This window comes from Clytia hemisphaerica, unplaced genomic scaffold (assembly GCF_902728285.1).
Source record: "Clytia hemisphaerica strain Z4C2 unplaced genomic scaffold, Clytia hemisphaerica genome assembly, whole genome shotgun sequence".
NCBI classification, from domain to species: Eukaryota; Metazoa; Cnidaria; class Hydrozoa; order Leptothecata; family Clytiidae; genus Clytia; species Clytia hemisphaerica.
In genome coordinates this window covers 529,546-554,455 of record NW_027104275.1, presented here as the reverse complement: position 1 = coordinate 554,455, position 24,910 = coordinate 529,546, and the positions used below count along the sequence as shown (strand labels likewise).

The 24,910-nt window shown below is 35.5% G+C and overlaps 1 long non-coding RNA gene across 1 annotated transcript in view; it reads left to right on the top strand.

Annotated features, from left to right (window-relative positions):
• The first annotated feature begins 2,092 nt into the window (after positions 1 to 2,092).
• Positions 2,093 to 24,910, top strand: part of LOC136816840 (uncharacterized) — a 53,134-nt gene continuing 30,316 nt past the window's right edge. Inside the window, exons 1-2 of the long non-coding RNA XR_010847987.1 lie at positions 2,093 to 2,166; positions 7,809 to 7,881. This is a non-coding gene — a long non-coding RNA (uncharacterized lncRNA). The remainder of the gene's footprint in view (positions 2,167 to 7,808; positions 7,882 to 24,910) is intronic.

Sequence of the window (24,910 nt, the reverse complement as noted above, 5' to 3'; positions counted from 1 at the left end):
ATTTTCAAATTTTGAAATTAAGGAATTATCAGAATTCAAAGGCAAGCTATCGCAGTCCCAACTTGGAATAACAAGATTTTCGGTGATCCTATTAAAATAGGAATTGAAAACATCTGCAACTTGATTATCAGATGTATATAAAATATCATTTTCAAGCAATTGAATTCTTCCATCATTTACACAACTTTTATCAGAGAATTTAGGTTTGATGGCATCCCAAAAGTGTTATGACTTTTTAGTTGTGTTCATGAAGTAAGACTTCTTTGCTTTTTTATTCATTTTGACAACCAAATTTCCCTGACGCCGATAGCGATCCCGGTCCTCAGGTTTTTTAGATCTATCAGCCAAAGTTTTGAGATGTGATCTCATCATGATAGCTTTTCTGAGGTTCTTGGTCACATGGGGTTTGCTATTGGCTCTAAGATACTTGGTTTTCAAAGGTGCATGTCTATTTATAATATTTGTAGAAATATTTTCAAATTCATCATAACTACTCAAAGCATTGTTGAAAATACACGTGTTAAGCTCGTAAAGAAATTGATCTTCGTTAAAATTTTTATAATCTCGATATTTTATAATTCTAGGTGGTAATTTTACATACTTAGTCTTAAGCATAACATAAATCAAATAGTGGAAAACACTCAATCCCGTCTCTACTGTCCCTGATTTTTTGATAGAATTTGAATTATTTGTTAATTAAAATCAAATCAATGCATCTGCCATTGACCAATTTAAAGCATGTTTTAGATTTTATTACATTGGCTAATTCATAAAATTCAAGGAAGTTTTTTAGTTTCAAATCAGTAGGTTCAAGATTGAAATCTCCAGAGATATAGATGTTGTTATAATTTGGTTCATAATAATGAATAACTTCAGATAAAGTAGTAAAAAATAAATCAGCTTTTATTCTATCTGGTCTGTAAATATTGATGACTAAAATTTTTTTAGATCTGAGCCTTAGTTCCAAGGGCAAGATGTGTAGGTCAGGGTCTATTTCAAACTTAGTTAATTGACGCACAGGGATGTCGTTTTTTACATAAGTTAACAAACCCCCACTGTCTGAGTTACAATCGATACGAAAGGGAGGAAAGTGATAACCCTCAAACTTAAAATCTGAACTCGGAAAAGACTCATCTAGTTTGGTTTCTGCGATGGTGAGAACATCAAAAGTATTCCCAGCAAAAACTTTTAGACCAGAGAACTTATATTTTATCGAGTTTATATTCAAATAGGCAAGAAGAATATTGTTAGAGTTTTTGAGCTTAAGATTAACTACAGCGTTCAAACCATTCGATTCATTCAAATCTTCATCGACAACATCATTAACAACAACAAACTGGTCATCACCGTCAGCTTTATCGTATCAACAATTTTCCAAAATAAAACATTTTAAATTTTGCGCAAAGCAAGATATTCCTGACCCATTGAGATGCAATTTTCTCTTGGAGAGCATCTTAGGAATAATGTTTTTATGGTCGATCATATAGAGGTTATTTTCCTCACAAAACTTATCAATAACAGTATTTATACCTTTTACCATACTCTTCATCCCTGGTTTAAATTTTTAAACTTTCATCATCGGGTAGGTCCATTCAGCATCTAGCTTGTTTATGATTGTGCGCTGCATCTTAAGAAGTTGATGTATTTTTGAAGGAAACTCTTCTGTATTTTTGAAGGAAAATAAATATTTTACCCTTACTTTTATCCGAAATTTCTTTATATCTACAGACTGTCTATTTTCCGTACGATGAAGCATGGGAAGCGAACGCAAGTCAAACCTTTCATAGGTTACCACTTCTTTTTGTTCTACTTACCGTATAATATCAATGACTTGTTACTACGATCATCGAGAATTAACATTCTGTCGAAAAAAATGAAGCAAATTTTTCGATTGTTTATGGGCCTTTATGGAACTTTTAAACACATTTCCTGACATTCATCTTAAAAATCCAAATTGATTGTATTCTTTGGAGAAAACTCTTATATAACTCTTGTATTTTTTTGAAGAAAAAGTCTTCTGTATATTATTTGAAGAAAGGTCTTCTGTATTTCTGAAGGAAAATTTACCTTGTATCATTTCTATCTATCTTCAGACCATTTTGTTCCGTATGGTGAAACATGGCAAGAGAACGCAAGTCAAACCTCTCATAAATCATTTTCAACTCGGTAAGATTACTTCCTTGTTCTACTTATCGTACAGGACAGTGGCTTGTTACTACAATCATTTTTCAACGCAAAATGCCGGTTCGGGCTGTTTCTTTAAACGTTTACGATAGTTATCGTAATTGGAAATATTGGATTGTAGGATTTCTTCGTTGTTTACGAGGCTATGCACACGCTTTCGCCAGGTGTTTTCCTAAGTTAACCTCCTAAGCACTGCTGCTTTGTTGAAAATAAGCATTCCGTCCAGCAGCTAAGAAAAAAAAATATGTCCCGAAAAATTAGCAATCCACGCATTTTGATACATTGTTCTTGAAGGAGAAACGTTGTAATTTAAAGTAATTCCTCGTTGAAACGATAATCTCTATGGATGATTTCAAGATCTTTCCAAAATTTCGAAAAGGAAACAACCAATAAAAAACAATACACCCCTAGAGTTGTTACGCTGCACAGCATGATTATTCCTTACCTTTTTAGGGAGCATTCAAAAAGTACGTTTGTCCAAATTTCTTTATTTTCAGACCCATCTCCCCCTTTATTCGTCGGCGTTCATTTAAAATTACCCCCTCCCCTATTCGTTTTTATCTTAAATTTTTCAAAATGTTGCGGCATTTTTTACCTAATGCCAGAGATATAAATTGAAAGTACATCTTGATTGGGTAAGAGTAATGTATTGGCAGAAAAAGGCTCATTCACGCGTCACAGACCCGCCAACCTGTAAAAGCTCAAAATCTGGAAGGTTTCCGAATTTTCTCAAAAAAAATTAGATTTTTAGATTTTTTAAGGCAACCGTGAAAACTGGAGATTGGCTACCGTAATAACGTGAGGCTCGTGGTTAAACCGTGATCATTGTCAGGTCTGGCGTCGGATTATCCCATGGGGACTCTCTTTATATTTAGAAAGTACGGTAGAAACTCCATACAGGGTGTCCCTAATTAAAGTATCGAGTCGAAACACAACTATGAGTAGAAAGTTTTATGTGCGTGTTCACAAAATTGTATTTTAAGCTCTCCCTCTTTTTTCTTTGTCATTACGATTAATTTATACGTTGTAACTACCTTTTGTAATAAGCCTGTGTGATGGAGAACGTTCTTATATTTTAGCGATAACACACACAAACTTTTCTACTCAATCGCATGTTCAAACTCGATACTTTAATTAGGGACACCCTGTATAGCGGACACTCTAAAAGGCAGGCACCCTTGATAAGCAGATAAAATGTTTGCTCTAGCCGTTTCCTAGTCAAATCCTTACGGACACCCTTTTAACAGAAATTCCAATTAGCAGACAGTTTCTTTTGCATGAAATGATCAAAAACCTATAATTTCCCTTCAATTAGCGGACTTGAAGTGCAACACTGAATCATATCCCAATGATGCCGTTAAAATATAAGAACATAGTGCTTCATTCAATAAGAAGTCGCACAATAGTTTTTTGAAAGTGCAAATTGCTTCAAGACTGGATTTTAGTTTAAAAATTGAAAATTATCGATATTTTTTGCTCATTCAGCAGTTTTCAGCATAATTGTCCATCTTAAAAATGAATTATATCGAGATCTATACATTGAAAGTTGACAAACCATACCATTTTTGGATACTACTAATTCAGGGCTATCCAGCTGTGGGAATGATTTTTTCTGAAAATGCTCATAGGAAAATGCTGACGTCATCGGAAAACGCCAAAAACGTCGATTTTTCGCCTTAAAAATGCCATTTCTCGGCACCAGGTGGTCGAAACTTAACAAATAACCCCATTTTCTTTATCTACTTTTCACGCTGAATCCGTTGGTAGTCTCAGATATTTGATTTTCAGACTTCAAAAAAACCGTTAGTAAAGGGGGACCCTTGATAAGTTCTATCGATTAACTAAAAATCGATTCACTCGAAAACTGCAGGAGATTCGAAGGGCAAATTTTTTTTGTCAATTCTACACCCTATTAGGAGCATAATATCAAAAATTTGCCCTGATCTAAGGGGTGCCCTACGAAAACCATTTTAAAGGCCTTTTTTGAATCTCGGACGCTGGTCTAGGAGTTTTTGCTTCCTCTCGTTGTAATCTGGATCAAGCTTCCAAAACTGTAACGTGCTAAAGCACTGGGCACGATTGTAAACATTTTTTAAAACAGGGTGATGTGGTCTCAGGATAATACAAGGCTGATGTAAACCCAGGGTGACTCGCGCTTGGGATCAAGGAAGACCCAATTGTTAACCCAGGGTGGTACCTGTTTGGGATAAGAGAAGGCCCGATTGTAAACATGCTGGGTACTCGCGATTAGGGAAGGCTTGATTCTAACCCCAGATGGATACTCCAGGATAAGATGAGGCTAAATTACAAATGCCGGGTAAATAAAGCCTGCTTTGACGGGCACCTAGGAAGGCAGGGCTCAATTGTAAAACTCAGAGCGATGGAGGAGTGAATGTACCATTTTCTCTCATTGTATTGTCTTTTCTTCTTTCTCGTTTGTTTCGTAGCACTTTGCATGCTCTTGGTTTCGGTTTCTCTGGGCTTGTAAGTCAAAGACCCTTATGTCGAAAAATGCCCGTTGACCCCTTGTCCAAAAGTTAACAGTGCTTACGCCGATTCTTGCTTCTTTCGATTGGTTTCCTCTCGTTTCTTCACCTTCTTGGATCTCTGATAGCATCGGTTCAACTTTAACGTCTTTGCACACCTCTAACCTTCCTCTAACATCTCAGCGGTGATATCACGCAGCTCATTATGCCTAAGAGTGACAAAGCCTCCTTTTTTACATGGCAGCATGCGCGAGATCGAAGTTGGCACAACATGCACATTTTGATGGCATCTTCTTGTCGAGTTTCCAACCGTAGTGTAATCGTATAGCATATGTACACTCGTTTCTAGAGAGGTCCAATCCATGTTCTTTCAATGGCAAGGTCGTCAGCCAGTTGGATGCGCCTTTTTGACCGTTCGCGATGGTACTCTTCTTATCTTCGGGTACCATTAATTGAATGAGATGGTCGAGTTTTTCTTTTTGGCGATCTGACCTTTCTTTTGTGATTTGATATTTGGTCGCTGGATTTTTACTTTTTTCTTTACCAAGAATTTGATTTTGGTTGTCCTCTGTCATTCGTTGGGAATTGTTGAATTCTTCTGATGCTGTTTCCACAAACATCTTCAACCCCAAGCCAACAGTGAGAGCAGAAATCAAATGGTGTCGTATCGCATCATCAACCGGTTTCAGATACTTCTCGATGTTAGGGACTTTCCTCAGGAAGTAAAGTAAGTTTATGCTGGTAACCTTCAACGAAACAGGCATAAGCAGACTGAGGTTGACTGACAGCAATTTTGGACAAAAGCGTGATCTCGTTTACCCAGGTTAGAACTTTTTCCGCAATGAACGAATCTTTCAACTCTTGACTGCCAATTACTGCACCAAGATGCTTCGATCCTTGTGTTGTTATTTGGATATTGGTGCCTTTAAAAGCTTTGCTTGTTTCTGCGATTTTCTCGTTCTTTACAATGAGCCACGATTTAGTGGGTTTCGGAAAGTAGCCAAACAGTGGACCTTCAGCAATTAATTTGTTCCACCAGCTTTGAAGGTTGCCGATGGATCCAGCAGCTGTCAGGTCGTCAGCAAAAGCAACTTCTTTTTCTGATCTTGGTTGTGGTTTGATCGCTAGTTGATTTAGAAGGGGTGTCGTTCCTATTGCATATATTGCCATCTCAATTGGGTCGGTCACCTTGAGTGGTACTTTCAAACGAATTTAGTTCACCACCACCGATTACGAATAGCTTAAACTGGATTGGAATAGCAGTTTCGAACGTAAGTTGCCAATAAGGGACAGGTGATACCAATGTTGTGGAGGAAAACAGCTCTATTTAAATGCTGTTAAATGCATTTTCAGAATCAACCAGAAGTACTGCGTCTGTTTCTGCTTTCTCAAACATTGATCGCATTGCGTGGATAGCAGCCTCGCTTCCTGATTTCTCTCCGCACAGCTGTGAATTTGGAACTGAGTTTGTTATGTCTGCTTTAAGGACACTCATGACAACTTTGCCCATTATTCGTCGTAGCACTTCCCCGACGCCTATTGGACGCACATCAGGCATTTTGTCAAGAGGGATTAATCGAGATGCCATAGACGATTTTAAGGAATTAGTGCATAGATGACGGATGACAGATTTCGTACTGCTTCTCCAAAGCTTCTTGATGTGAGAATATGGCGCCAACCATCAGCATCTAGTCCCAATGAACCCGACCTGCCTTTGGTTAGCTGGGCTGCTTTGAAGATAAGATTTTCATCAATTACCTCGAAGACAACCGCTTCCACTTGTAGAAGCGGACCTTGGAGGATAGCGGATTCGTCTGCTGGTTCTACACGTGGATGCTTTACTCGAAGCTGTTTGATGATGTTGTCGTCCAATGGAAGTACACATCCACGCATGTTGTTGGTTAGTAGCTTGATTGCTCCATTGACGTTGCATCAGGTCTCGAAACTTTCGTGAGGTAGTGGCAAGGTTTCTCTTCTCATACGTTGAGGGAAGGCGCCGCTGGATAGTTTCCACTTCTCGGAGAACTTGATGAAAGTCTCCTTTCTTCCAGATTTTAATTCTTCTTTCAAGCGCTTGGAGGTGATCTGTACTCTTTGATGTTTTTGATGGCTTTTGTAGAAGAAGTGCTGTGATGTTATGTACGAGGTTGTTCATCATGTTGGTCTTTTCATCGTTTGTTTCTTGGACAGAAGCCTGCATCTATGAGATAAAAATATATTATATTTTTAGGAACAAAGCATGTCAAATTCTTAGGGAATCATACCAAAAACTCAGTAAAAATTTTCATCCTCTAAATCCACCCGAAAAGCTAAGAACTTTCATCTTTTGAATTATAAGACCTCACTTTTTCGTCTACATCTTTCTGTACAATGACTTTGTAGCAAGATGTTTGCTAAAAAGTAGTTAGAAATAGATTATAAGCATTTCGCCGGAAATACAAGTTTGAACATTTCGCGTGTATTCATTTTCGCTCACTATTTTAATAGTTCTCGCCATTTCACTGATGTTTCAGTTAACTCCTCTTTTAGAACTTTCTTTTTCTCGACCAAAGAATCAAGACCATATTGTTGATCAACTCTATATGTTTGTTTGCCGGTTGTTCCTAGAAAAGATGTTATAGAATTTCAAGTTTTACTATTTAATGATTTTCTTCTATAAGGTTAAACGTTTACATCAAAGGGTAATTTGCCACCTCCCTCCTGGACCTTAATTTTAGAACTAGTTAGCTAGCCGGCTGAGAATTAACATTTCGCCCAAGCTTTAAAGAAAAAAAGTCGATTATCTTTTCCACTGTTTTGGAACTTTTTTATTTTATATCATGAAAGGCAAATTCATTATGCGCTGCATCTTAAGAAGTTGATGTATTTTTGAAGGAAATTCTTCTGTATTTTTGAAGGAAAATCAATTGTTTACCTTTATGCTATTTCTTTATATTTTCGGACCATCTTTTTTTCTCGTACAATGAAGCATGTCAAGCGGCATCGAAACTTGGCCAATCGGTAATTTTCTATTGTCGATTATCTTTTCGACGGTTTTGGAGCTTTTAAACTTAAACACGGATTTATTTGAATTTGTATCATGAATCTTCTGTATTTCTGAAGGAAAATTTACCTTGTATCATTTCTATCTATCTTCAGAACATCTTGTTCCGTATGGTGAAACATGGCAAGAGAATGCAAATCAAACCTCTCATAAATCATTTTCAACTCGGTAAGATTGCTTCCTTGTTCTACTAATCGTTATTGATCCAGAGTTGAGTTTCGAGGAACATATCTCTAAGCAAGTCAACAAGGCTAATTCGATGCTTGGAGTTATTAACCGTGGCTTCCGAAACCTTAGCTAACAGACTTTTCTTACTTTGTACTGTACTTTCGTTCGACCGCATCTAAGGAAACACGTCAACTTATTGGAAGGAGTGCAGAGGCGTGCGACAAGGCTTGTCAAACTTTACAAAAATCTCTCTTATGAGGATAGACTACGAAGTTTACAATTACCAACACTAGAGTTTCGTAGAACTTTTTGTGAGATGCTGCAAGTCTATAAGCATCTTCACTTCTACAATAAAGCTACGATTCCAAAAAAAAATACTCATCGGCCACGTCCGAATCGACAACACAAAGATGAACTGGATTCCGCGGCCCGCAAACAAAGTCGTTCTACTACAGAATCATCCCTACGTGGAATAAATTGTCGCCTGAGGTGGTAGCTGCTGATTCCATTAAAGGCTTCGAAAGTTGAAAGAAGCATGGAAAAGCCATCCAAAGAAATTCGATACACGAAATTTCTAAATTGAGATTGGTTTAAAGGCCCACTGAGTGCCTACAACCTGTTATTCTTTTTAATAAAAAAATAATAATAATCTATCGGCTCCTTTGTTTCGCAGGACTACATTTTTTGAAATTTGGCGATAGATTTTAGTTTCAATACGGCGTTTGTGTAAAAAGTACGCGCGGGCGTTCTTGATCTGAAATAGGTGGTTTCATTTCACATCCAGGAGTCTCGCCTCTAGCCCTTCAGGCTTTAAACTCAATGGTCCTGACCCATAGCACAAAACTAAAACCAGCCGCACGCTGCGAGTCCCAATCTAGTGAATCATTATGCATATAACAAACTATAACGGAAGAAAAATAACTACCAATTGATTTATGCCATTCTCATTTTATGGAATTATGCCTGCAAAATAAATTATTGTTCCTCCTTCTTATTTCAAGACGTTCTGACTGTAGTGAGAGATAACACTACATTGCATTTTCCACCACAATGAAGTAAAAGCGGCGGTGAAGAATAATATTTTAGATCTTTTTAGCCAACCTGGCTAGATAGGTGGTTTGACATTCGAGGGTGATTTTGAAAGACTTTTTAAAGTTTTTAAAGTAATAGGAAGCCACCAATGTAACAAAACGTTGAATTAGAATTCCTCAAAATGAAAAAGGGAACACTTCGAACACTTCGTTACGAGAAGGAAGTATAATTAACGATTTGATTGTTAATGACAATGGAGAACGATTTCACGAATTCTTTGAACTGAATAAATTGTCTGTATTGAATACTTGGTTTACGCATAAAAATTGCAGACGAATTACGTGGCACTCCCAAGATGGAAAGACGAAAAAGGTATACGATTTTATCCTCTGTGCAAGTTGGTTACGTAAATATGTTACAAACTGTCGCGTGTTTAACTCTTTCGACTTTGATAGCGACCACCGTCTTGTTGTTGCACACCTTTGTACACCAACATCAAAGAAAGCAAGATACATCAACCGAACCCATACCAAACGTCAAAAGAGAATCGATTTCGAAGCAGTCACCCCAGCAATGACTGGACTTTTCAAAGATGATGTCTCACGAAAGCTTAACTCTAATGACGTTCTTAACTCAGAGTCGAACGATTTTCTAAACGAAAAACTTGTAAACACGATCAAAGAATCTGCCAATATCTACTTTCCTACAATGACATCTGAATCTCAACCACCTCCATGGAAAACAGATGCCAAACTCCAAGAACTTTTCCAAACAAAATCTGAGCTTTCATCTAAAAATGTTAATCCTGAGGATATCAAGCGAATCCGTAAAAAGATTCGACTACGAGCTCGTCATCTCAAAAACGAACACTTCAGGCTTGAAGCTGAGAAAATGAACACTTTTGTTATTAACAAGCAGATCAAAAAGCTATTCCGTCGTGCCAAAAGACAGGAAACTACCCTCAAACCAACAAACAATGATTGCCCAACCGATAAACTCTTAGAACACTTTAAGAAAAATTTCAACCCTACTGACCCATCAATTGATACGTCACCTGAGGAAATAAATCAGACACTTCCGAAATTTGTTAAGGAACTTCGAAAAATTTCTGACAGTACTGTCATCAACGACCTCCCACCTACAGCCGATGAAATAGAAAAACACATCCGTCTCCTCAAAAATAATAAAGCAAGCAATGACGTTGAAGCAGAGCTACTGAAGAAATGTTCACATCCGATAATGATTCAAGTAATCCAAAGAATCACCAACAACTTGTGGGAAAATCTAGATTTACCGAACGCTTGGGGTAACTCCCATCTGAGAACACTCTGGAAAGGAAAAGGCTCAAAAAAGGACGCATCAAAGTATCGGGGTCTTAGTATCGGATCTACTATCTGTAAGCTCGTTGTCAATATCATCTTATTCCGACTCCGCGACTGGTACGAATGTCAACTAACCGACGAACAGAACGGGTTCCGTCCAAACCGTGGCACTACTGATGGGATTTACACAGTAAAGAGAATACACCAAATCAGTCATCGAAAACAACAGCCATTGTATCTATTATTTGTCGACCTCTCAGCCGCCTTCGATCATATACCCCGTAAATGGCTGTTTGATACAATTTGTCTTCGTTTCACCGACAAAAAGTCACCGATTATGATCAAGATATTGGAAAAACTTTATCAACACACCTCTCTAACCTATGAAGGAGAATTATTCCAAACATCTTCTGGAGTCCGCCAAGGTGGGCCAGAAAGCCCGTTTTTGTTCAACTTATATCTCGATTTCGTCATGCGTCTGATACTCGAAAAATCACACTTAAATGATGATATCAAGTTCTTTGATCACAAATACCAAATCAGCACTAGCTCTCTTTCGCGAGCAGAGAGATTATCGACTCGTAAAAAGAACATTAATCTCTCAAACTTATCAATATTACCCTGGAGCGGTTACGCCGACGATTTAGTCTTATTCTTGAAAGATCAAGAGAGTTTACAAATTGCAACAATTCTTCTTGATAATGTTTTCGTCAAGTTCGGTCTATCTGTCAATGCTCAAAAGACAGAGACGATGATTCTCAATTATCCAGTAGATTCTCCATATCCAAACTCAATTGTCGAATTAAACGAATGCCATCTAGCCAATGTTTCTGAATTCAAATACCTGGGAGCCTATCTCGATTGTAACCAGCCGAACACTGGTGAAAAGGAGATAAACCACCGCATCCAGCTTGCTAACACTAAATTTCAACAAATGTCAAATTTAATTCAGAATTTTCGAATTAATCTGAAAACTCGCATACTTTTCCTGAACAGCTTTGTGCGAAGTAGGCTAGTATACGCCTGTCAGAACTGGAATCTGACCCAAAAACAATTTGACCGTTTGGATGTTGTGTATCGAAAACTCCTCCGTCGAATGATTCGTGGTGGATTCAGATTTGTGAATCCGGATGCTAATGACTATCGATATGCAATTAACAACAATCAACTTCATGATATATGTGGAACATCTGATGTTAGCTTCTTTATAAAATCTCAGCAACATCATTACGTTAGTCATATCATTCGTATGCCAGTAACACGAACTGTCAAATTACTAACTTTCAATAACGATCACTACACTAAAAGAGGTCGGCCAACGAAATCGTTACTTGACCAAGCTATGGAGTTTAAAAATGTTTCATTAAACCAATATTTTACTCTTGCCTTAAGCAAGAAAAAATAATTTTGAAGTTTTTTTTCTTTTTTGATAGCTCGACATAGAGTCGTAACTCTCTGAAGTGAATAGGCCTCATGGGCGAGAGTCATGACTCTATGTCCAACCTTACCCAGTAATGGGTGGTTGTAAATAAATTATTATTATTATTATTAAAGACTTCCGACCAAAAGTTATAACTTCGTTATAAGTCTTTGTTTCGACATACTAAAGCTCTGAAGGTCGGAAAAATTTTCAATCTCTTGTAGGTTTGGATTACGAAATTCCGCCGGGCTGCATTGCTCTCACTTTTTGGAATGTTTGGGTCTAGCCAAAGATCGTGTTCAAAAATAAAGGCCTGTTTTGTGACATTTTCAAACTGGCTGACAATTATGTTAATAAAATGAGTATTTTTGGTGGCTAACAGTTTATTTTTTCACCAAGGATAAGTAGAATGATTAACCTTTCCAATTGTTTTGGAGTGAAATTAAGTGGCTTGTCTGGGTTACAAGATATTTCAAGATAAGCTATGAGTCGTTTATGTGGCTGACAACACTGGTGGCCTACAAAACCAACCAGTCTCAGAATGTTGCTCTTTTATCTGTTTTGAGATAATATGATACTTCTAGTTAACGATTCAAGTGTCATTTTCAAACAAACCATTTCCTCCTTTGAGGTGGCTGACAAAACACATATTTGGACCTGGAGCCACACATTTTACTCATTTTAGCATTTTTTTCATCAAAATATGTTCTTTTGTGTAAATACCGATCATAATATAAAATTTCAACGTTATATTTGAAATATTTCCCAAGGTTTTCAAGAAATAATATATTTTTTTCAATTTTTCAGTTCACTAAATGTCACACTATTTTTGAACATGATCCAAAATATTATCGGGCTTACGTTCAGTTCGTTCGGGAATGCGGCACATCTAGGCCAACTATCATTCCCCAATCATGAACAACATAAGTAAACTAATAATCAGTTTCCGTTGAAGAACAATAGAATGCTAAGCATAGCTCGAGCCTGATATAGTGGTAGACACTTGCTCATATAAAACTGTACATAAACTTGCTTGTTATGCGCAGATATGTAATTTTTGCGCAGATATGTAATTTCTGCGCAGATATGTAATTATTTTGCGCAGATATGTAATTTCTGCGCAAATATGTAATTATTTTGCGCAACTATGTAATTTTGAGCTGCGCAGATATGTAATTATTTTGCGCAGATATGTAATTAAATTTCTGCGCAGATATGTAAAACACGACCTTTTTGACTTGGTTATTTTTTGAAAAACTAACTAAATTTTAACATTAATTTTTCACATACAAGAAGTAATATCTTGAACATTGTTCTTGGACTAAGGCAAACATTTGGTGATTGTTGTTTTTATTATAAGCATCATCTTTATAAGAAACAAGTCAATATCTTTTTATCAAAGTGATATTGGCTTTCGGCGTTTGGTTCTATCAAAGCAACTAGGGGACTGTGCTAATGAGGAAAATTTTGTTTTTCTTGTAAGCATCAACTTTATAAGAACACAATTCATAACTCTTAAACCAATGATTATTAGCTTTCGGTGATCGGTATTTTCAAAGCAAACATAGGATAATGCTTGAGCTAGAAAATTTTGTTTTCCTTATAAGCATCAACTTTATAAGAACACAATTCATAACTCTTAAACCAATGATTATTAGCTTTCGGTGATCGGTATTTTCAAAGCAAACATAGGATAATGCTTGAGCTAGAAAATTTAGTTTTTCTTATAAGCATCAACTTTATAAGAACACAATTCACAACTCCTAAACCAATGATTATTAGCTTTTGGCGTTTGGTTTTTTCAAAGCATATATAAGATTGTGCTTAAGCTAGAAAAGGTTATTTTTTTATGAGCATCAACTTTATAAGAACACAATTCATAACTCCTAAACCAATGATTATTAGCTTTCGGCGTTTGTTTTTTTCAAAGCATATATAGGATTGTGCTTAAGCTAGAAGAATTTATTTTTTATAAGCATCAACTTTATAAGAACACAATTCATAACTCTTAAACCAATAGATATTGGCTTTCGGTGATCGGTTCTTTCAAAGCAAACATAGGATAGTGCTGAAGCTAGAAAAAGAATTTTTCTTATAAGCATCAACTTTATAAGAACACAATTCAAAACTCTCAAACCAATAGATATTGGCTTTCGGTTATCGGTTCTTTCAAAGCAAACATAGGATAGTGCTTAAGCTAGAAAATTTTGTTTTTCTCATGAGCATCAACTTTATAAGAACACAATTCATAGCTCCTAAACAATATTTGTTGGCTTTTGTTTGATAAATCAAATCTCTGAAAGCCTCTTCCACTTAGAAAAAAACCTTGTTCTTATAAAATTCTAATAAACTAATGTTAGATTTAGCAAAATTCCCTATTTCTTTCGATAGAGCCATTGTGTCATTGTGAATGCCAATTCCACTTCAAAAAAATTTAATTTGTCTCCTTTTAGATGGCTTAAAGTCAAATATTTTGCCTTAGTTTAATTTGTAAGGGGAAAATAAGAAAGACATGTAATTTTTTTAAATATCTTTAACAATCAGTGTCAAAATATTCCTGAATTGTGTAACATTCTTCAGAATTTAAAGTTCGAGCGAGAATCACAACTTCGATAATCCCACTCTATTTCATTGAATAATTCAATCAAATTTAATGACTTTGCTCGTAGATCGAGCCATAAAAAGGAAAAGGGAGTTTTTTTATCATAAATTAGTCCATGTATTGGTAAAGACAACCAATAGAATTTTACTTTATCTCACTGTAATGTAAAGAAATGCAATTCATATCTACAAAATCAATAAAGTTTACATAGGTGTGACTATCTCGAGTCGAGGTTCTATCGAAAATCTCATTTGTACTTTTCTATTAGGTTGTAAAAACTACCGTATTTCTTCAAATAAACGCCTTGGGCGTCTTTTTAATTTTAAGACTTTCAGGAGGGGTGTTAAAGAAAAGGTTGTTAATTAAAAATTTTAAAACCTCCCATTGAGGGTGTCTTTTTTCTCAGAGAAGGAGCGTGTATTCGTAGGAATACGGTAATTACCGAAAGGTAAATACTATTCTACCAAGAGTTATTTGATTCTCATAAAGTAGTTGCTTATAGGAAAAATTAATATGCTCATATTGTGCGCTGTCCCTTGTTTACTTTGTAAGAACTAATAAACGAAGGGTATATCACCGTCTATTAAGAGTTATTGATTTGATTCTTTATAAAGTATATGCTTATCAGAAAAATAAATATGCTCATATCATGCGCCGTCCCTTGTTTACTCTGTAAAAACTAATGACCGAAGGGTATATCACCGTCTATCAAGAGTTATTGATTTGATTCTTATAAAGTAGTTCCTATAAGACAAATAAATATGATCATATATTATGCGCCGTCCCTTATTTACTTTGTAAGAACTAATTACCGAAAGGTATATGACCGTCTATCTAGAGTTATTGATTTAATTCTTATAAAGCTGATGCTTATAAAAAAATAGTCACATCCATTTAAGGCGCTATTCCATTTTTGCTTTGAAAGAACCAATCAACGAAAGCTAAAACTTAGTCGTTGAAAAGTTATAAATAATTTTTCTTATAAAGATGATGCTTATAAGAAAAATAATTATTTTCATTTTAGGCGCTATTACATGTTAGCTTCGAAAGAACCAATCACCGAAAGCTAAAACTTAGCGGTTGAAAATTAATAGAGAATTTTCTTATAAAGATGATTCTTATAAGAAAAATAATTACTTTCATTTTAGGCGCTATTCCATGTTTCCTTTGAAAGAACCAATTACCGAAAGCTAAAACTTAGTGGTTGAAAAGTTATAGATCATTTTCTTATAAAGATGATTCTTATAAGAAAAATAAATACTTTCATTTTAGGCGCTATTCCATGTTTCCTTTGAAAGAACCAATTACCGAAAGCTAAAACTTGGTGGTTGAAAAGTTATAGAGAATTTTCTTATAAGATGATGCTTATAAGAAAAATAATTACTTTAGTTTTAGGCGCTATTCCATGTTTCCTTTGAAAGAACCAATCACCGAAAGCTAAAACTTAGTGGTTGAAAAGTTATAGAGAATTTTCTTATAACGGTGATTCTTATAAGAAAAATAATTACTTTCATTTAAGGCGCTATTCCATTTTTGCTTTGAAAGAACCAATCACCGAAAGCTATAAATTGTTGTTATAAGATATTACTTCTTGTATTTGATAGGAATTAGCTAAAATACCTTAAGTCGAAAAAAAGGTAAAAGTAATGGTAAAAGCTATCAAGGGGGTACCATTGATTTTAAAGATCGTGTTTTACATATCTGCGCAAAAATTTAATTACATATCTGCGCAGCTCGAAATTACATAGTTGCGCCAAATAATTACATATTTGCGCAGAAATTACATATCTGCGCAAAATAATTACATATCTGCGCAGAAATTACATACCTGCGCAAAAATTACATATCTTCGCACAACAACTTGCTCAGGAATCACAAAACATTAAATTGAGACGCAAAAAAAAACTATAAGATGTGGTTAGGATCAGATTTTTCGATTCTTTCTTTGATAGAAAGTTACAACTCTGAAAAGAAGGTCTTTCTGGCTATTTTTGGTCATATCATCACTGACCTTTATATGACCAAGCTATATCCGCCATCTTTGATCGAAGTTTTTTGTATTGGTACCCGTAAAGAGGTCATTACAGTGTTAAAAATTAACTTCTAACGGCGCTACACCATCAAAAGTATTCCAGGGAACGTAGATTTAGCTCCCGATGCATTTACACCGTTACTGAGTAGTTCCACTATTAGGGTACCACTTTTCAAAAAACTTCGATCAAAGATTTTCTTTGGCCGGGATTGAGAAACTTGGTCCAGGGTATATAAAAGGTCATCAATGATTTCAATCATTTAGCCATATTAGTCCGCAAATTAGATGAAAGATAAATTCTTTAAAACTAATATTTTTTTCTTGATGCAGATTCATTACAACCTGTTTTAAAAGAAAGATATTTAGATTTCAAGAATGTTTGTTTTTGAGAACTTGGATTTATGAATGAAATGCTGCAAACCCCTGGAATCCCAGTCAATTTTAGGTTTAAGTCCTGTTTTACCATAGCGGCAGAACATCAACAAATGGAATTATTATCCGACGCGCCTAAATAGCGACATTTGATTGGCTTCTTTGCTGTCCAATATTTTCAAATATATAGCTTCCATGGAGGCTATATATTTCAAAAATTGACGTCACACAACGAGTTCAATGACAATTGAGCATCTTCTTTTTGACGTTACGTCACAAAATAAAAATGAGACTTTTTAATAAAAAACTACCAAGAAACCAGATTAAAGAGCTTATAAATTGGAATTATGTTTGAAAACGAGAAATATTTTAGCGATAAACGGATAATAAACCATTTATTTGGACGCAGTCTCATCCAATATGAAAAATATTGGGCTACGAGAAAAGATATTGGACTCGGCGAAGCCTCGTCCAATATCTTTTCTCGCACGCCCAATATTTTTGCATATTGGATTCGACTTTGTCCAATAACTGCTTAATATGATGTAAGATTTCTTTTGACACAAAGATGACGTCAAATATTGTTTCTTTTCTTTTGAGAAAGTTGTTCTGTCATACAAGGATCTGGAATACGCGACGGTGGTAAGAAATCATTTTGTTTGATGTAGACTGAGAATACAAGCATAAATACTTGTTGTTGACTAGTTTATTTACCAGGACCATAAAAACTAGATGATCTTTAATTCTTCGATCTTATTCATTGGAATTTGATTTTCAAGAACACATGCTAGATTCCCAGAATGCTTTATCAATTTTATCTAGGATGCATTTATTGCACATTCTTCGAACCTAAAACTCAACATATAATGTATACAGATTCTTTATGCATTCTTCGAACCTAAAACCATACCAATCTGATTTTGACTGTCTATTCTTAGATTACTAGAGCTCTGTGCTGTCTGATTTGAATGGTTGTTAGTTGGTTATTTTCAAGGACACCTGCTAGATTCCCAGAATACTTTACATGTTTTTTTTATAAGCAAGTGTATGCCCCTTGGTCAGGCTCGTGTATGCCCCTTGGTCAGGCTCGTGTATGCTTAAGTTCTCAAAGCATCCAGGCATAGTTTATGCTTATAATATGCTTAAGAATCATGCTTATGATTCATGCACCCCCGAGCTAAGTTTTTAATGAAATTTCAGAAATTTTAAATATTTGTAAATATTTGTTCAGATTTTGGGAGCAGTGGAATGTAGCTAGCCGTGGAATGTCTTATTTTTTACTTGACCTCTACCAAACCTTTTTTAAACAGATAAAAATGACCACTTGAAAAATTTTTTAGGCTGACATATATGCTCATGATATGCTTAAGAATTCTGCAAATCTGATACCGTGAAAAGCGCAGCTCAAAATCATATATTTACGCTGTGCCGACGAATCAAGATTCTATTCATCGCGCAATCAGCGAAGATAAAAGTAACCATGACGACCATCCAAGATCTTGGAAGAGCGTCATAGGCTGCGTTTAGACCAGCCTGGCATTTGTAATTGCTTGCAGTATTCTTTTGAATTCTATTGTTCCGCGCAATTGTTCGGTTTGTCAAATGCCTAATGATGCCAGCGTGTTGGCATTTCGTTGGCATTTGAAATGCCCTTTTGAGCAAAGGAATCCCCTTTTCTGGCATTTCAAATCAAACAAGGGAACCAAAACAAAGAGAAAAAATGACATTTTTGATTTTTTAAAGTATTTGCACGTTTTTTATTCAGTTCTTTCTATAGATTGTAAAATTTGCAAGATTTGCCATAGCCTAGCCCTACGGCAAAAAGTTTCAGTCTTAATGATTGCAGTTTTTGAGAAATTCCATGCTTTTCATTGTTTGATCTGTCCAAAGTTGAACTTGAGGGAATCACCTTTTCAGTAATGACTCTAAAAAGACGATTCCTTAAATGCCATGACAGAAAATACGATGGAAAAGCTATTAAAATCGAATCCCTCATGAGCAAATGCCAAATTACAAATGCCAGTTGGTCTAAACGCAGCCATAGTCGATATTTTTATTCCCGTCGTTGAAAACACAACTTACAAAAAGTCATCAATGCTTTGTAAAAAGAGTCAGTGATAGAGAATCATAACATAAAGTCTGTCTATTATTTCGATTCAATTAAAGTGACATTTCCATAATTAAAAGTTTAGTAATTACTGTTATACATTTGGGGATCATGTAAAAGATTTCTTTCGAAATAAACTCATTTCAACTACACTTGGAGGTTTCTGGGGAATTCTTAAATAGTAAACTGCATACTGATACAGTCTGCTAGACATTAATATGCTAATATTTGCTCTTCATCTTTGATTTTTTCTACAGTGATTAGATTGACACATGCGCGATAAAATTTCTATTATTTGTCTTCAGAGGTTACTATTTTCTTTGAAAACTTAACCTCTGATACTCAGGGTACAAATCTGAGCCTTCATATGCTTATAAGCATTATGCTTATAAAAAAAACTTGTATCACTTTTATCCAAGATGCATTTATTGCGCATTCTTTGAACCTAAAAGTCGATGTTTAAATGTTCAGATTCATAGCAATCTGATTTTGATTGTCGATTCTTAGATTCCTAGAATTCTGTTCACTCAAGCGATGCGTACTAGGAATAGCACATTTCGGAGCACAATCGTGGATTACGTAATTACGATGATTCAAGGAAAAAATTGTAATTTCTTTAGTCTGTATTCTGTAGGAAAAATACATGTGGTTTTGCAGAAGTCTGTGATTCAGTCTACTTTTTTTTGTCGAAACATCTAATATTGAGAATTTGAATACCTCAAAAAAACAAAGATATAAATTTGAAAGATAAATAGCATTTGGGATCATTTTCTCGGGATTTTGACATGGGAGCTTTCTCATTGTATTCATCGCAGTACTTTTTGGAAATTCCCAAATTAAACTTTGAGAAAGCCACAGTTTCGTATTCTAAGGACCACAACGAAGAATTTCGGGTGGATAAGAAACAACATCGACTTTTAGAATCTTGTTTTTTTTTTAATCAGGGTTCATTGTCAAACAAATGTGCTGAAACATTATTTGTATACGTAATCACATGATAACGAGTGCAATTCGAATATAATTGCACGGGTGATTTTTTTTGTGTTATTAATTTTTCGAGTCCGAAAAGACGAGGAAAATTGGAAACAAAAAAATCACGAGTACAATTTTCGAATTGTACGAGTTATTATGTGATTACGAGCTAATCGCGCAATGGCTTTCATTACTTTTTCACAGTTAGGAAAGTTAAATTACAGAAATTACACTGAGAGTTTAATATTTTTCTCTTCTCTTTATGTCTTTCTTTTATTGTTGTTTATTGATTTTCTTTTTTACAAAATAAATTTCGATTGCAATTAAAACGTTCGATGCAAAAAAAATATAAGAAAAAACATTAAAATCAATTTTGCAAACATTGGCGCGGCATTGGAGAGTGTGATTAACGATTAATTGCTCTCTACAGGATGCAATTAACGATTAATTGCTCTCTTTGAGGAAGTGCCAAATAAGAAAAATAACCCATCGTGCGATTAGATGCTGTAATCACATTTCCTCATTTCAGAACACAATGTAGATGTTTTTTAAGTTTGTTTCAGATTATGCGCTGTCAGAATTTCGAGTGTAATTCTCATGAATACCATATTACTTCATTTGTTTTGGTTTTGAGAAGGGGCGTTTATGCAATGGGGCGTTTATCAAACCCCTTCTCACAGACCCATTGGGAAAATTTACCAAAATATCGTCCCGGTGGAAAATTAAACTCCAATTTTTGTCCACACTGAAAATAACCAAATAAATCAATCCTCACTGTAAAATATTATGTTATTTTTCCCCATCTTCACTGAATTTTCTGACTTGAAAACAATGGAATTTAAATCCCCAGCCATAAAAAATATGAGAATATGATTCAATCCTCATTGAGTTATTCAGTCCGTTATTTTTACCCCAACTGTCCGAAAAAAAATCCCACCGGGTCTGTGAGAAGGGGGTGTTTTATTAAATATAGTCTTTTTTTCCTCCATACAATTCTTCCTAACAGCTACTTGTTTCCTAGAAAGGAGGCTTTTATTCAATGACGCGTTTATTCGAAATAATACGATATAAAGACCGAATTTATACGGTTCTAAGGTTCTAATTTGTCTAGATCCTGAACAACTGAAGACGACCAGCACTTTTACCGTCCTCAATAGGGCGTACAGTATTACAAAATTCGTTGCATTTTATGGAAAATCCTATTTCGTAATAGACCCAATATTGGTACTAGTAATAACATGGTTTAGAGGGTGATTTGGGATTAATAACCCCGAGGTTCATTGAAAACATTTCAAATAGCCCGAACGTAGTGAGAAAAAAGCTGAACGAGCCACTAGATTTTTCTTCAACTTTAAACTGATATTTTTCGAATGAACGAGGGAGTCAAATAAGGCTGACTTCTTGTTACCATAGAAACACGTATTTTTAGTGATTTTTGGTTGAAAATCACGAAAATTATATTATAATTTCACTCAAAGACTCAAAGTTTTGTGTTTCATATATCGTCAAAACATCTTCAAAATGAAGGTTTGTTATATACCCCAAAGGGGAAAGCAAAGGCGAGAAAAACCTTTCGTCGACTAAGTTTTTCGCTTTAAAACATTACTCACTGGCCTCTATTAAAAACCCTGGACTAAGTTATAGTCTTAGCACTATCTTTGAAGGTTGATAGAAATGTGCCTATACTAGACGAATAGGAAAGTAGATCAAGTAGAGCACAAGCCAGAACGAAAGTTGGAGACAGAACCCTTATAGGTAGACAAGAGGGGGAGTCAGTGGCATGTTGAAGAATGTATTGTCCGAATGAAGTTCCATGGTTAGAGAAAAAGTGCCAAAGGATGTTGTTGAGTAAATTGAAAATTTCAAATAATTTTTTTACTGATAACCTGTGATTCCAAAGTCTATGAGCATTTCTTTGAGAGTTTGAGAATCGATCGTTCTTGTTGGTCAGGTACATGCACTTAATTATGAAGAGTACAAAAGTCACAATATTTCTTACGAGGAAGGTATGGCTCCAACCAGCCTATTTTTATCGAAGATAGCTAGGACAACTCCGAATTCTAAAAGTTGACCCTGAAATGACTGTCCTGCGGGGCCCTGTTACTTAAAGTTTCTTTCTCTGAAAGAAACCCATACCCAGTCCCTAAGCTCGCTTTACTAGGATTCTACTACTCACAAATGTACCTCAACGTCTATCAGTAAAATTAAAAAAGGAATGCAATTGGGTCATTAAAAAAAGAAATCATTGTGCTTGCAGTGATTTGCAAAGACTGTATTAACTTCAGTAACATTACAGTGGGTTCGACTGACAATTCCTGCATTAATAACACGCATGCGTGATTTGTCGTTCTTTTAGACCACATGTAGTTATTTCCCGTGATAAACAAAGAGAAATGAATCGTTCGAAATTCGTCGTTCTTTTTAGTCGTTTTTTATGAAATTTGTCGTTCTTTTTGTCTATTTTTAGTAATGCAGGATTTGTAAGAAGAGCCTCTCTTAATAGCATTTTTAAAAGTGATGTCAACTTTCTTCACTTTGACTCATTGGACTGTGCGTTCAGCATAAATTGCAGCTCGTTCAACTTCCGCAGTTGACGCTTTACCGTTCGATACCTAGAAAACAAACATCTAGAATTGAATAGACTAGTAAACCACGTCGTTGTATTTCGCTGCAGATTAAACTTTCAATGGGATCTATTTTTTTTATATGTTTTCTGAATACAACGACTAGTTCCAAAAGGCGCTATTTACTAAATAAACGGTGGAGTGCTTTTTCTACCGCGGCGGAGTGCTCACTCAAAACAGCGCACTCACTCTCACGGATTAGAATAAAAAAATAAACAAAACTCGGTACTTTTTATACTTTATTATTATGTTTTTTTATGACACTCTTAAAAAACTTGTTTTTTATTTTGTTAACCCTTTGAGTGCCAGGGTCCTTTTTTCTAAGTTTTTTTTAAAAAATCGCTAGTTCAAACTTTAAGGGCTTTTATCTCCTGATCTAGAAGGAATTAGAAGCTCGTATATAGCTCGTTGGATAGCTTAGAGTCTCTTCTTTCTTTTGGGCGCCTTCGACGCCGCCCGATTTAGGAAGGGCGTGGTGGGCGGCGGCCAAGGGGGGGGGGGGTAGGTTTAGGGAATTAAAGCAGTCAGGCCCGCTGCGCGGACCTGACTGAACTGATGAAAAGGTGCCCAGTGGTAAAATTTCAAATCAATTCACTAGAAGACAGAATAAAGTAAAACAGGGCCAAATTTGGAGGTTCTTGGATCACTCGTTGACCAAAAATAGTCACAAGACGGTCAGAATCTCAAAAAAGTGAATTTTTGTCAATTTTTTTTTTTTTGCATTTTTTTTTGACTTTTTTTTGCTTAAAAAATTTTCGCTGGAAAGACTCACTTTTGAATTTTTTTTTGCTTGACCATAAAGGACAATCTAATTCCTACGAGTTCGACCAAAAATAACGATTTCTAACTCAAACTGGGCATTACAGGAGGGCTTCGCCCTCCTATATAGCCCATGTCGTATATATACGACATCGGCACTTAAAGGGTTAAATGAGAGGTGTTTTATCATCTTGTGCAATATTTGGATATACAATTTAATTCACTCAAATCAAAACAAACTCACATCCTGATTATTTTTTGATTTTAATGTATTATATATAAAAGAAGGTGAGTACAATGGAATATCAGTCATTTTAGAAACTTTTTTATTTTGAAAAAAATGAAAGTACTTGAAACAAGATACCAACAACATGACAAGTAGTTAAATAAAACTATTCACAAAAAGTATGATTTGTTTGTCTGAATGAAAAGAATATATACTGAACTGTACCTACCAGCTATAGATACTCCAAAACAAAAATATTCATATAAGGGGAAAAATCTCTTTCAAAAGAAAAAGATGAACATTTTTTAGAGAAACAACATCAAAAATATAAAAGATCAGGGGATCAGGGGCCACTGCAGGCATAAGAAAACTTTTTTTTTTATAGAAGCCAAAAAGAAAAATATTTTCAAAAAAGCAACAGCTTTTACAAAACATAAGATTATATGTATTTGTTCATATTGACCTCCAATTTTGCTATAAAAATTATATATAGTACAGTATACCTACATAAAATTACTTCCAAATCCAAGTAGATTGTTTTTAAATTGGCAAAAATCCAATCAAAATTTTCATAAATTTTATAAGTATATAAGCAGTATAAGCTTTGAAAGACTTTCACAGTAGGTATAAATTTCAGTCTGAACGTGTTCAACAACACCAGGGGACAACAAAAATTACAAGGTAGAAGTATGCTCCGGGGGAGGAGGGGGCACTAACCTTGACAACCGACGGGGGGATGTGCCCTGCGCTGGAGTTTGAGAAGTGGACCCTGTGAGATATGAATGTTTGGTAAATTTGGGACTATTTCAGAACGATAAATGATTCAATCGAAAAAAATCTGTAAAGTGGCAAAAATGACTTAAAGTAGAAGAAAAATTCAAATATTTTCTAATATTTCTAATATTCTCACTGTAAAAATTGTCTAAAATGACCCAAAATCGACCCAGTCAGGGTTACTATCTTGAAAATTAGTACAAATTTGGCACCCTATCATATATCTCTAGAGTCTGAAAAAGGGACCCTGATCAGCGGCATGTCCCCATACTTAATTTTGCCTAAATGCCCCCTGGAAGTCTTCCAGTAGTGAAAACCCGAAACATCCTCGTACATCTAACAATTTCAAGGTAGTGAAATCCAGCTAAACAACGGCCGGGCTTCCGAAAACCCAGAAAACCAGTCATCTCAATGTAAAATGTTGTTATTTTCATTCACAAATAGAACCAAGATGTGTCCCACTGGTCAGAATATTGTTTTCGTATAAGGGGCCGTCGACAAACGATTTTCCTTTTTTTTAACGGCTTCTGGCCGTAAGGGGTGGGAGGGGGTCACTGCAATGCCGTTAAAAAAGTTTAAAAAAAAGGAAAGTCTCACTTACAAATTTCATCAGTCCAAAAAATAGAAACATGTGAAGAAAGGCTAAGACCAAAGCAACCACACGACATTCACATTATTCCCGGTCACCAATTAATGCTTCGACGAGAAAAATGACTGCTCACGTGACGAAAGTCGGCAATTTTTCCCTCCGCCTCAGTTGACTCCTTGCTCCACCCATCCCGCCCTG